Below are 13157 nucleotides of genomic sequence, written 5' to 3'. Positions count from 1 at the left end.
CATCAGATTTAAACTAAATTAGCATTTATCTGATGTAGCTACACCCATCTGTACTTGACTTGTGCTGTTTGAAACATGTATTTCCAATAAAACTTTAGAAATTGCAATTATTTGTGTCAGACAGATATTTTTCTTAATTACATCAATGGTTCTTAAACCTTTTACAGCACGGGAACAATTATTGTTCTGACATTACACTGGCTAAGTTGAATGCACCAATTTGTAAGTCGCTCTGGATAAGAGCGTCTGCTAAATGACTTAAATGTAAATGTAAAATGTAAACGTTACATATTATCAGTGGGTGTTTTTGATTCTGCTGTCCTGGACTGGATCCAACGATAGGTGGCAGTAGTGCACCAATAAATAGTTGTCCATTAATGTCCTTGTGTAATGTGATATTGTACCACCTAGCGCAAATGTCCTTTGTATTTTCTTTATATACATTTGTGTTCCCCATGTACCTTTTGTATTGATTTGTTGTTAATAAAAATAAAATAAAATAATAATAACAACAAAAACAAAATTAATCAATATAAACAATTTAATGAAAAATACATTTAAAATATATATATTTTTAGAAATACACACACAAAAAAAAGACTGTTGTTCCTATGCAAAGAGCAGACGCTTGTGAAAAGTACTAGCTAGCTGCAAAATTGGCTAGCTAGCGAATTGGCTAAATATCCTGCTGGTAACCATCTTGCTGCTTTATACAGAGCGCGCGTGTGTGTCCGTTGCTACTAACCTAGCTAGCCATCAAAAAGGTTCCTAACGTTACAACATGGCAGACGGCTGGAGCACTGACACCCGGGATACTGTGTAATACCTTACAATTAAGTAAGTTGCAGTTGGCCTTTGTGTGGCTTTTATTCCTTGTATTGCCATAAAGTTAGCTCTAAAAGCAGATGACGATGAACACCCATTATATTGTTTGGCCTGAACCCTGACTGAGTTTGCCAGGGAAACATGGCAAATAGTTAGCTAGAATGTTGTTTACTTTGTTTATATTTACAATGGTGTTTACAGGATCCGTATTCAGAGAGTCACCTCTACAGCAGCCCTCTCCCAACACCTTCAGCAGCAGGTTTTGGCTCAACCGGAGAGGGAAGGCATTGAGCTGGACACCCTCAACTCACCGGCTCAATCAGGTATTAACACTGTTTTGAAACAGCAAGATGAAGTTAGATGCATCTTAGTTGAGTAGATGTTATTTTCGAAGTGGCTAGATATGGGCCAGAACATCGTCAGACAGGATGAGATAGAGGGTGAGTGTATATTGTATTAATATTTATTTCAATATAAATATTTAGTTTATATTGTATTCCTGATAACAGTTATCATAAAATGGAATTTGTAACATGCATTATTATTAATTATTTTATAATAGAATCCCTCCCCCAATGGCCAGTTCTGTACTTCTGGCAGCACTACAGAAATGAAGGCTATGGCTACCTGGTCATTCCTTCCACCCCTGGTAAGGTGTGTATATGTGTATAATGACAGTCAGAATTGTTTTCTGAAAGTAGCGTAAATGATGATCTACTCTGACTGTGTGTGTCTGTATCCCATAGGGAAGCATACAATAATGTGTCATACGTGGAGACCACAGGAACAGTGTCAGAACTGAGACGCTTCTTCATTGGTGGATCCCCTGAGCTTGAGGACTACATTTACATCAGAGTCCCAGGGGGGTCCACGGTATTATGTTCTTTTAGTATGGGGTGAAGCAGCAGAATGAAAAAGGTTCTGACTTTTAGAGATCTGGATTCTTTCCATTTGGGCCATATTTTCTCTGTTGTTTGTTTGACGTCACCGTGCTTGTCTTGTGTGCAGGGTATTTGTTGATGCCAGCACCCTGAAGAAGAGGAGGCAGAGTGTTCTGGACCAGCTGGGAGGCTTCAGTCAGCAAGGGGCTGTCTATAATGTCCTGGGTAAGGAGTGTCATGTCCAAATACAAATAATTGAGAAAGAATTACAAAATGTCAAGATGCTCGTACACAATATGCTGAGCGAAAAACATATTACAGTAGTCTGGTAAACAATGGATTTGTTCTCTAATTGGAAAAGTGTTTGTGAGGCTTTGTATACCTTCATTTCCCATGTTTTGTATGAAACATTACTCTGCTATCATTTGGTCTATTACATTTTTACCTTTGGGAGAAATGAGATGAGCACAGGTCTACCTAGTAAAGTCCAGGTTATATCAAGCCTGTTCTTGGGTAAGATGAGACTCCTCACTCTTTTCCTCTAATCTCTCCTCTTTTCCCCCTAAGGTGTGTGCAGCTCACTCACTGCTGAGCGCGTCTCAATCGCATGTATAGTAAAGTGTCCGAGAGGAGTGAGGTTGCCAGGAAACTGTCAGTGCTGGCGCTCCCCTCTGCCCGTCTGGGAGTCTGCTGCACCTGCCTCAGTAACCAGCCCTGCTGGCACCGCCACAGAGTGGCCTGGCGCTGGCCATGGTGAACACGGTCTGTCTCCCTCTCCTAATTAAACTTTATACATTACAAACATCTATAGTTGGTTGTCCTGATGGATACTTGCTAGTAATTTAATGCAGGCAGTGACATGCAGTCAGGGTAGGCAATGCTTACCCTGTGGTAATCGATAAAAATAAAAATAAAAAGTATGAAAAGCCCCCCCAAAACTGAAAATATCACACGTACATATTATTCAGACCCTTTCCTCAGTACTTTGTTCAAGCATCTTTGGCAGCGATTACAGCCTCGAGTCTTCTTGGGTATGATGCTACAAGCCTGGCACACCTGTATTTGGGGAGTTTCTCCCATTTTTCTCTGCAGATCCTCTCAAGTTCTGTAAGGTTGGATGGGGATGGGGAGCGTTGCTGCACAGCTGTTTTCAGGTCTTTTCAGAGATGTTCGATCGGGTTCAAGTCTGGGCTCTGGCTGGGCCACTCAAGGACATTCAGAGGCTTGTCCCGAAGCCACTCCTGCATTGTCCTGGCTGTGTGCTTTGTGTCGTTGACCTGTTGGAAGGTGAACCTTCGCCGAAGTCTGAGGTCCTGAGTGCTCTGGAGATGTTTTCATCAAGGATCTCTCTATACTTCGCGCCATTCATCTGTCCCTCGATCCTGATTAGTTTCCCAGTCCTTGCCACTGAGAAACATCCCCACAGCATGATGCTGCCACCACCATGCTTCACCGTAGGGATGGTGCCAGGTTTCCTCCAGACTTGACGCTTGGCATTCAGGCCAAAGAGTTCAATCTTGATTTCATCAGACCAGAAAATCTTGTTTCTCATGGTCTGAGAGTCTTTTAGCTGCCTTTTGGCAAACTCCAAGCGGGCTGTCATGTGCCTTTTACTGAGGAGTGGCTTCTGTCGGGCCACTCTACCATAAAGGCCTGATTGGTGGAGTGCTGCAGAGATGGTTGTCCTTCTGGTAGGTTCTCCCATCTCCACAGAGAAAATCTGGAGCTCTGTCAGAGTGACCATCGGGTTCTTGGTCACCTCTTTGACCCTTCTCCCCCGATTGCTCAGTTTGGCCGGGCGGCCAGCTCTAGGACGATTCTTGGTGGTTTCAAACTTCTTCCATTTAAGAATGATGGAGGCCACTGTCTCCTTGGGGACCTTCAATGCTGCAGACATTTTTTGGTACCCTTCCCCAGATCTGTGCCTCGAAACAATCCTGTCTCGGAGCTCTACGGACAATTCCTTCATCCTCATGGCTTTTTTTCAGACATGCACAGTCAACTGTGGGACCTTATATAGACAGGTGTGTGCCTTTCCAAATCATGTCCAATCAATTGAATTTACCACAGGTGGACTCCAATCAAGTTGTAGAAAAATCTTCAGGATGATCAATGGAAACAGGATGCACCTGAGCTCAATTTCGAGTCTCATAGCAAAGGGTCTAAATACTAATGTAAATAAGGTATTTCAATTTTTTTTATTTTTAATAAATGTGGAATAAAGTCTATGTGTCCATATATTGGTATTTTAGTGCCACCTATCAGTTATAACTGTGGATGCTACATCGATTTATGGCTGAGCTTAACAGTGTGTCATTTTGTCGGATGATATGAAATATGCCGCCATCAGAGGCTATCGCTTGTGTAGCTTGGCTACATTGTTATTTACATTTGGTTAAAATTGTTTGTCAATTTCAGTTAATAGCCTATGTCACTCTGGTTGTTGGAGCTACTGTAACCTATTCTACGGTGAACTTGGGCTTCATCAAGGTTTATTTGTGAGTAAATCTGGCTTTGATAATAGCCACCGACCTCAACGCATGTCACTGAGCGTAAGGTTAAGTCAGAGTGAAATCTATTTCGGTTTTCTTTTTTTATGTGTATAGTTGTATTATTGTTAATAGATTAGATGTGCCTCTCACTGTAATAAGGGGTTTGGAATTTTTTATTATTGTTCGCTTTATTCATTCCCTAGCCTGAGGTGGTGTAACCTCTGGTGGCTGGATAGATTTTGTAAAGTGTTGGTCCCATGTAGGCGAAAACAGAGGTGATTATGATATGAAATATTGCGTCAGGACATTTATCATGCTCTGAAGCTCCCCACAAGGCGTTTTTTCTTGTATATTAACTAATTTGACGTCTAAGGCATTGAAAGCATTATATATTTGCCGTCTGTGAATGTATTTACAAATTCAACATGGCCGCCAATTCAGATGCCCTAGGAAGGTTGTGTAAATACAGAGAGCAGAGCAAGATTAGAGTAAAATACAGTTGAAGACGGAAGTTTACACTTAGGTTGGAGTCATTAAAACTCGTTTTTCAACCACTCCACAAATTTATTGTCAACAAACTATAGTTTTGGCAAGTCGGTTAGGACATCTACTTTGTGCATGACACAAGTAATTTTTCCAACAATTGTTTATAGACAGATTATTTCACTTATAATTCACTGTATCACAATTCCAGTGGGTCAGAAGTTTACATACACTAAGTTGACTGTGCCTTTAAACAGCTTGGAAAATTCCAGAAAATGATATCATGCTTTAGAAGCTTCTGACAGGCTAATTGACATCATTTGAGTCAACTGGAGGTGTACCTGTGGATGTATTTCAAGGCCTACCTTCAAACTCAGTGTCTCTTTGCTTGACATCATGGGAAAATCAAAAGAAATCTGCCAAGACCTCAGAAAAAAACTGTAGACCTCCACAAGTCTGGTTCATCCTAGGGAGCAATTTCCAAACGCCTGAAGGTACCACGTTCATCTGGACAAACAATAGTAGGCAAGTATAAACACCATGGGACCACGCAGCCATCATACCGCTCAGGAAGGAGACGCGTTCTGTCTCCTAGAGATGAACGTACTTTGCAAATCAATCCCAGAACAACAGCAAAGGACCTTGTGAAGATGCTGGAGTTAACGGGTACAAAAGTATCTATATCCACAGTAAAACGAGTCCTATATTGACATAACCTGAAAGGTCGCTCAGCAAGGAAGAAGCCACTGCTCCAAAACCGCCATAAAAAAGCCAGACTACGGTTTGCAACTGCACATGGGGACAAAGATCGTACTTTTTGGAGAAATGTCCTCTAGTCTGATTAAACAAAAATGGAACTGTTTGGCCATTATGACCATCGTTATGTTTGGAGGAAAAAGGGGGAAGCTTGCAAGCCGAAGAACACCATCCCAACCGTGAAGCACGGGGGTGGCAGCATCATGCTGTTGGGGTGCTTTGCTGCAGGAGGGACTGGTGCACTTCACAAAATAGATGGCATCATGAGGAAGGAAAATGATGTGGATATATTGAAGCAACATCTCAAGACATCAGTCAGGAAGTTAAAGCTTGGTCGCAAATGGGTCTTCCAAATGGACAGTGACCCCAAGCATACTTCCAAAGTTGTGGTAAAATGGCTTAAGGACAACAAAGTCAAGGTATTGGAGTGGCCATCACAAAGCCCTGACCTCAATCCTATAGAAAATGTGTGGGCAGAACTGAAAAAGCGTGTGCGAGCAAGGAGGCCTACAAACCTGACTCAGTTACACCAGCTCTGTCAGGAGGAATGGGCCAAAATTCACCCAACTTATTGTGGGAAGCTTGTGGAAGGCTACCCGAAACGTTTGACCCAAGTTAAGCAATTTAAAGTCAATGCTACCAAATACTAATTGAGTGTATGTAAACTTCTGACCCACTGGGAATGTGATGAAAGAAATAAAAGCTGAAATAAATCATTCTCTCTACTATTATTCTGACATTTCACATTCTTAAAATATAGTGGTGATCCTAACTGACCTAAGAAATTGAATTTTTACTAGGACTAAATGTCAGGAATTGTGAAAAACTGAGTTTAAATTTATTTGGCTAAGGTGTATGTAAACTTCCGACTTCCACTGTATGCATACTTGTAGCACATTCATATTGTACCATGTACTGTTAAATTTGTACATTTAAATTGCAGTAACTATTTAGTCATTGAGCCTTGTTCTTCATCGGTTCATTAAAGAATAGGTCTTAGATTCAATGGTGGTAAACTGTAAAAATGTCCAGGTGTTCTTTTCTCATGCTCTCTGACTGTAAGGCTTAGTGCCAACTAGTCACATTTAGATGAACACTACCACGGCATTTAGGCAATGCAATATGTGTTGGTTGTATGTGCACTTGCAGTACAACATGAATACGTCTATTAACTGTCATTTATGTGTGTTCTGATAATCACTAATTCTGGGATGTGTACAGTACAGTACTGAGTGTACAGAACATTAGGAACACCTTCCTAATATTGAGTTCCACCCGCCCCCTTTTGCCTTCAGAACAGCCTCAATTCGTCGGGGCATGGACTCTACAAGGTGTCGAAAGCATTCCACAGGGATGCTGGCCCATGTTGACTCCAATGCTTCCCACAGTTGTCAAGTTGTCTGGATGTCCTTTGGGTGGTGGACCATTCTTGATACACGGGAAACTGTTGAGCGTGAAAAACACAGCAGCGTTGCAGTTCTTGACACACTCAACCCGGTGCACCTGGAACCTACTACCATACCCCGTTTAAAGGCACTTCAATCTTTTGTCTTCCCCATTTACCTTCTGAATGGCACACACACACAATCCATGTCTCAATTGTAGCAAGACTTAAAAATCCTCCTTTAATGTGTCTCCTGCCCTTCATCTACACTAATTGAAGTGGATTTAACAAGTGACATCAACAAGGGATCATAGACAGACCAGGTAAATCCAGGTGAAAGCTATGTCATGGAAAGAGCAGGCGTTCCTAATGTTTTGTACACCCAGTAAGCATTTTATGTAGGTTTTATCTTTCTATGCTGATGGTTGAAGGTCTAATACAGAATATTTACTTCAATTTTCTGAGGTTCTGTTGCACATTAACTGTATGAAATAATAATAATAATAATAATAATATGCCATTTAGCAGACGCTTTTATCCAAAGCGACTTACAGTCATGCGTGCATACATTTCTTTTTTTTTTTTTTTTTTTTTTTGTGTATGGGTGGTCCCGGGGATCGAACCCACTACCTTGGCGTTACAAGCGCCGTGCTCTACCAGCTGAGCTACAGAGGAAGTGGATGATATAAGGGTGATGTTCAGCTGTCCTTTTGGTGTTTCTTTTAATAGAGAAACCCCTAAACTATTGTAGTGATATGGCAGGGTTCATGTTTTCATTGAAGAATTGTGTGCCTTTTAACTTTTTCTCTTGCATTACTGATATCGAATAACGTGTTCCATCATGACCTGTTACATGACTCTTACCACTTGATCCAGTTGTATATGCAAAATAGCTATTTGTATATAAACAGTATAACTTGAAAGCATGCATTTGTAAAGAAATAATAATCATTGATTTGCTATATTTAGTCTTGGTTGTCATTTATGGCTTCTCTTTACTGTGCACAACTGCCTCATTTTCTAAAGATTACATCATAATCTGCCCTTATAGCCCACACTCTTGATAACCTCACCCACTGCTCCCTGCTCCTCAATTTACAATAATGTTGATTGCCAAACAAACTGCATGTAATGGATCTAATTTACTGGTGAGGGGATGCTATTTAATTGCTGTAAGTAGTTAAGTAAAGGAAAACTGAATAAATCAGTGAAAGTGTAATATAAAATGCCTGATATATCAAGAGTGCCAAGAGATTTGTCTACAGTATGTGTAGAAAAACGCAAAGTACAAGCCAAAAGGAGTGGTCTTACAATCAACTGACAATCAAAACCTTCTTGTATTGATTTGACCTTGAACATTTTGAGCCTGCTTGTTTCTTGAAACCAAAATCATCAGTGAAGAAACCGTGTACCTTTAAGTACTGCCTCAAACCCCATGTCCAAGCATATTATATCTCAACGTATAACATATGAGATAGCTCTGTCATTCAATGTGTTTTCTATGTCATCAAACGGTCAGTGAAGACACAGGTGCCCCTGGGTGAACCATCACAGATCCTGGCAGTGACTCTGGCATGTTTGCTGTGAAACTCTGGGGGGCACTGACAGACACAGACAGTGGACTGAGGTGGGAATGTTGAGAATGTAGATGTTGAGCCACTGGATCCCAGTGACTAGTGGTTTGAGAGGCATATGTGTGCCCATGACTGTGTCCATGGCCGGAGCTGTGTTAGTGACTATGTCCATGACTTGGCCCAAAGCTATGCTTGAGGACATATCCATGGTTGTGACCATAATAACCTGAGAGCTGAACAGGGCTCCCCTGTGTATAGTATGAGTTGGCCCAGCCTTCAAATGTCTTTGGTGTGGTCTCGGTAGCCTGTAGATTGGAGGAAACTGGAGCGTGGGCGTGGACTGGGTAGGAGCCTGGGGATGGAATGATTCTGCAACCAATGAGAATGTGGAGAGATTAAGGGGCGCTTATCTAACTAAACAGTGATTCTCTATTGAATCATGGGGGACCACTAGGTGTCTATTGTACAGTATTCAATTACAGCTGAGGATCCTCTATTAAAACTGCACCTCACTATACTGTAGAACATCATGTTCTCTGGCTTGCACCCAAAAATCATGTTAATTTAATGACCTCTTGTCTTGTAGGATAAATAATGCGTTTAGTGCTTTCTCAGTACTCACGGTGGGTGGACCGTCTTCCTTCTCTCCTCTGTTGATGCAGGGACATACAGGACACCAATGGTCCTCAGCAGCCTGAAAGGCATCTTCTTGTCCAGCACTGATGCCCTAGCATCAGACATGTCTAGAAGTGAGAGCCAGCCCTTTCCGTCTGTTTCACCAGAGCAAGATAAAGAGAATGTGTGACGCAGTGATGCAAGATTTTCCTAACCAAACATCCCATAATGTTCAGCATGAGGACTCAACAAACATTTCAAGCATATACAACACACACAAATATTACAACTTAACTATACTACTACGCACACTTAAAGCTGTGACACACTGCAGAGTGTATCACAGTTATTTTCAACCACAATGAGGTTGGAGTAAGGATACAGATCCTGCCCTGCAATGATGACGTTGCAGAGGAAGACAGTTTGTGGGACCAAAAGTGTTACGATGAGCAGAAACAGTCAGGGCAGGGCTAACATGGATACACTGACTCCAAAAAGAAAGCCCTTAACCATACGGGAGTGCACTGTGGCCATACCCATAAGGGAGAGGGATACAGGAACTAACCCCTCCACTTGATTCTGGGAAGATGCACCAAACAGTACCAGCCCCAGGATGGTGTACAACACCCCTGTGCTGATAGAGAGCAGCTGAAACATGAGGACACGAACAGTGCCCACACTCTTCTCAATACCACCACAGAGGGGCACCAGAACCCCAATGCTTAGGAGTAGCTGGGTCACTGTCTTGTAGCGGAAGGAATATGTGATGAGTTTGTGTACTGGAATAGGACATGATTAAAACGGAAATTATAGGGTTGACAGACATCAGTGGCATTGATGTGTTGTGCTCTTGCTTGCCGCTGTAGCCTACTGACACCATCTTTTACGTCTTTAACGTTAGCTACAAATTGTAGCAAGCTAGATAACGTTACAACACTCCCATTCAAAGTAGCTAGCTACCGAGCATATGACTCTTGATTCACCTAGCCCCTCCTTGCTAATTTACCATGCCCATTGCCAAAAACTGTAGTTCCAAGACTGAAGGCATCCTCTGATAAACCGAAATATGTAGTTACAGTAAACAAAACAAAGGATACTATAATGACAGAAACAATGCCACTCGTGAACTCTTGAACCTCTGAACCACATTGTTGTGGAAAATATGATCCAAGATTAAGGCAGAGGCTATTTGACGATATAATAGAAACATATTTAATACGAGCAGCTGCAGGGGAGATCCACCTCTGATTTCATAGGGAAGAACTCAAGGAAGAAATGCTTACATGTCCCTTATATTGCGGGAGGTGATAATACAACCAATTTGTTTACACAACAGTACTTTCAATACATCAACAGTTCCGGAACACCATTGCCTTGTGTTAGGGTGCAGACATACCAGGCGTCAATGAAAGGCATAACATCACAATCCAACACAGAACATATCCCTTGAGAAGTTACAACAGCTCACCCTAAATTCTTTCAAAACTATTCGGGAGATAATTTTGATGCTCAGTGCATATTTGTCAAACTACTAGTGGATAATCAAGCACAATACAAAAATGTCAGTTACGACACCTGTCCTCCAATATTGCACAACACTTCTTACAATTTAGTCATTTAGCAGACGCTCTTATCCAGAGCGACTTACAGTTAGTACATACATTTTCATACTGGCCCCCCGTGGGAAACGAACCCTCAACCCTGGCGTTGGAAGCGCCATGCTCTACCAACTGAGCTACAGGGGACATTTTAGCTAAAACTGGGGGTAGCTAGCTTGCTAAGCCAAAACAAATGTACTGGACTACCGCATTTGGATAAATCACATACACAACCACAAAATTACTGATCTGCAGATCATGAAGTGCACTAAGGCAGTGCTGCATTTAAAGACACTGCCACCTGCTGACTTGTGCCTGAAATGTGATGATCAAAGTGTCCTCAGCAGCCCATTTGAGTTAGATAAAAAGCCAGATAGATATATTTGATTTGACACTTAAATAAAATAATTAAAACCGTTTAATAAAATAAAACGTGTCAGGGACAACACAATAAAACCAAATACTTCCATTGTGGTCCCTTAATGATTGTTTCTCCAAGTGCAAAAAAAATAAAAAAAATATATATATATTGGCAAGGAATGGTTAATTCCTAATGATTTCCTGTTGGCCTATGTAAAACGTCGAACCAACCATCCACACAACCATTTCTCAGTCAGTAGGATATATGCACATCACTTCCGTTATTCAGTTAGCTACAACCAGTGGGAAGGTAGCTTTGTGGGTAAGAGCGTTGTGCCAGTATCCGAAAGGTCGCTGGTTCCAATCCCCGAGCCGACTAGGTGAAAAATCTGTCGATGTACCCTTGAGCAAGGCACTTAACCCTAATTCCTCTTGTAAGTCGCTCTGGATAAGAGCGTCTGCTAAATGACCAAAAAAATACAAACAGACCGTATCCAAACAAGCCTTTTGCTTGTGACGTTTATGCTTGGTTACATTTTATGACGTGCCAAGCATTAATTCACTACATAAATGTGTTCAGATGTGATTTCATCTGTACAATCGCTTTCTTCACTCAGGTTGCTGCAGGTAACCTTTGGCTTTTTGATGCACAGCCTTCCCAACCTGTATAATATATACAGGGTGCCTTATATATATATATATATATATATATATATATATATATATATATATATATTATATAGATAGATAGATAGATAGATAGATAGATAGATAGATAGATAGATAGATAGATAGATAGATAGATAGATAGATAGATAGATAGATAGATAGATAGATAGATAGATAGATAGATAGATAGGGAATAGGGTGCCATTGTGGATGCCATCTTTGTGTGTGTGTGTGTGTGTGTGTGTGTGTCAGGATATGCTTTATGTTTTGTGTCAATCAATTGATGGAAATGTTTCCCTCAGAAAGCAAGATGGATCGTAATGATGAGAGAATCAAAAGAGCTTTAAGGCGCCGCCCTTATGTGGTAAATATAACATATTTATTTATTTGTTCTGTTTTTGTTATATTATCACATTTTAAAGTGAGTGTTGTGTTGACAGTTGAATCCAGTGAGGGTGAACACCCCTGATTCTGTGTTGTGGCCAACCGGCAAGGTGCGCAGAAGGCCAAAGCCTGTAAGTAATATCTGACCTGAAAACAATAACACATACGCATTAGTTATACATGCTGCATGTACAAACTGCAGTTATCACAATAAAAGCAAATGCAGATATCCCTCCCTATCTAACCACATTGAATGCTGTCTTGACAGTCTACTTCAGTGCAGACCACTAAGATCCACAAAAGGCCTGTAAGTCACATTCAAATTCAGCCACATAACAGTACTTTTGATATTTATTGATACATAATTCAAGTTATTTCCATGGCCAAAATGAGCAAAGCAGTGTTTAATTCATTTTTTACTGTTAACAGCCAATCATTGTGAGCTGTGGGCAGGACCAGACATCTGGGGATGGATGGAATATCAATCCAGAGCCTCTCTGCCAGGTCACACATCTATGCTGTTCCCACAGAGACAACAGATAGATCAATATTTTGATTCATATGGCCATTTTGGTTGGCTTAGTTGAATTGATAATCATCCATTCGACATTTTAAAGATTCCTATACTATGGAAGGTCTTTATCTCCATCCCTAATGTTATTGGAGTTGCATTTATTGCATTTCAATACACTTGCATTTTCAGTTACCCATGTATTACTCACTACTTGTAAACCATGTTGGTGCCAGTGTATTCTATGGCTGCCATGAGTACATGCCTTTCGCTGTCTCCTCAGTCTGGAAGGGTGACTCGGCTGATAGAGAAAAATTATGATGAGGTGATCTCGTCCTCCAACTCCGATGACTTTTCCATCGACTCCTTTACTGACTGTGAATCTGAGGTAAGAGAGTTGTACCGTACCGTCCATGTCTTTGTTGAGTGACATCACTGTGAGGAGGATGGTCTCTGACTAGCTGACTCTGATACACAGTGTGATGATGAGGATCATGGAAGGAGGACACCACTGCTGAAAGTTAAGGATGAGGAGGATGGAAAGGTGACAAAGCTTGAAGTGAGGGATATGGTAGAGGACGACGATCTGTCTCTCCACTCCTTCGATGAGTCAGACTTCCTGGTA

At 41.2% G+C, this 13157-nt stretch overlaps 1 long non-coding RNA gene across 1 annotated transcript; it reads right to left on the bottom strand.

Moving 5' to 3' along the window:
* Positions 1 to 7776: 7776 nt before the first annotated feature.
* On the bottom strand, positions 7777 to 10793 carry LOC311135661. Its single transcript, XR_014613801.1, has 3 exons — positions 10672 to 10793; positions 9018 to 9165; positions 7777 to 8764 (listed from the first exon to the last, which is right to left on the bottom strand). It is a non-coding gene; the product is annotated as an uncharacterized lncRNA (long non-coding RNA).
* Between the last annotated feature and the right edge of the window lie 2364 nt (positions 10794 to 13157).

The sequence above is a fragment of the Coregonus lavaretus genome (assembly GCF_964263955.1).
Source record: "Coregonus lavaretus genome assembly, chromosome: 10".
In the NCBI taxonomy this organism is placed as follows: Eukaryota; Metazoa; Chordata; class Actinopteri; order Salmoniformes; family Salmonidae; genus Coregonus; species Coregonus lavaretus.
This window is presented reverse-complemented; position numbering and strand designations above follow the sequence as displayed.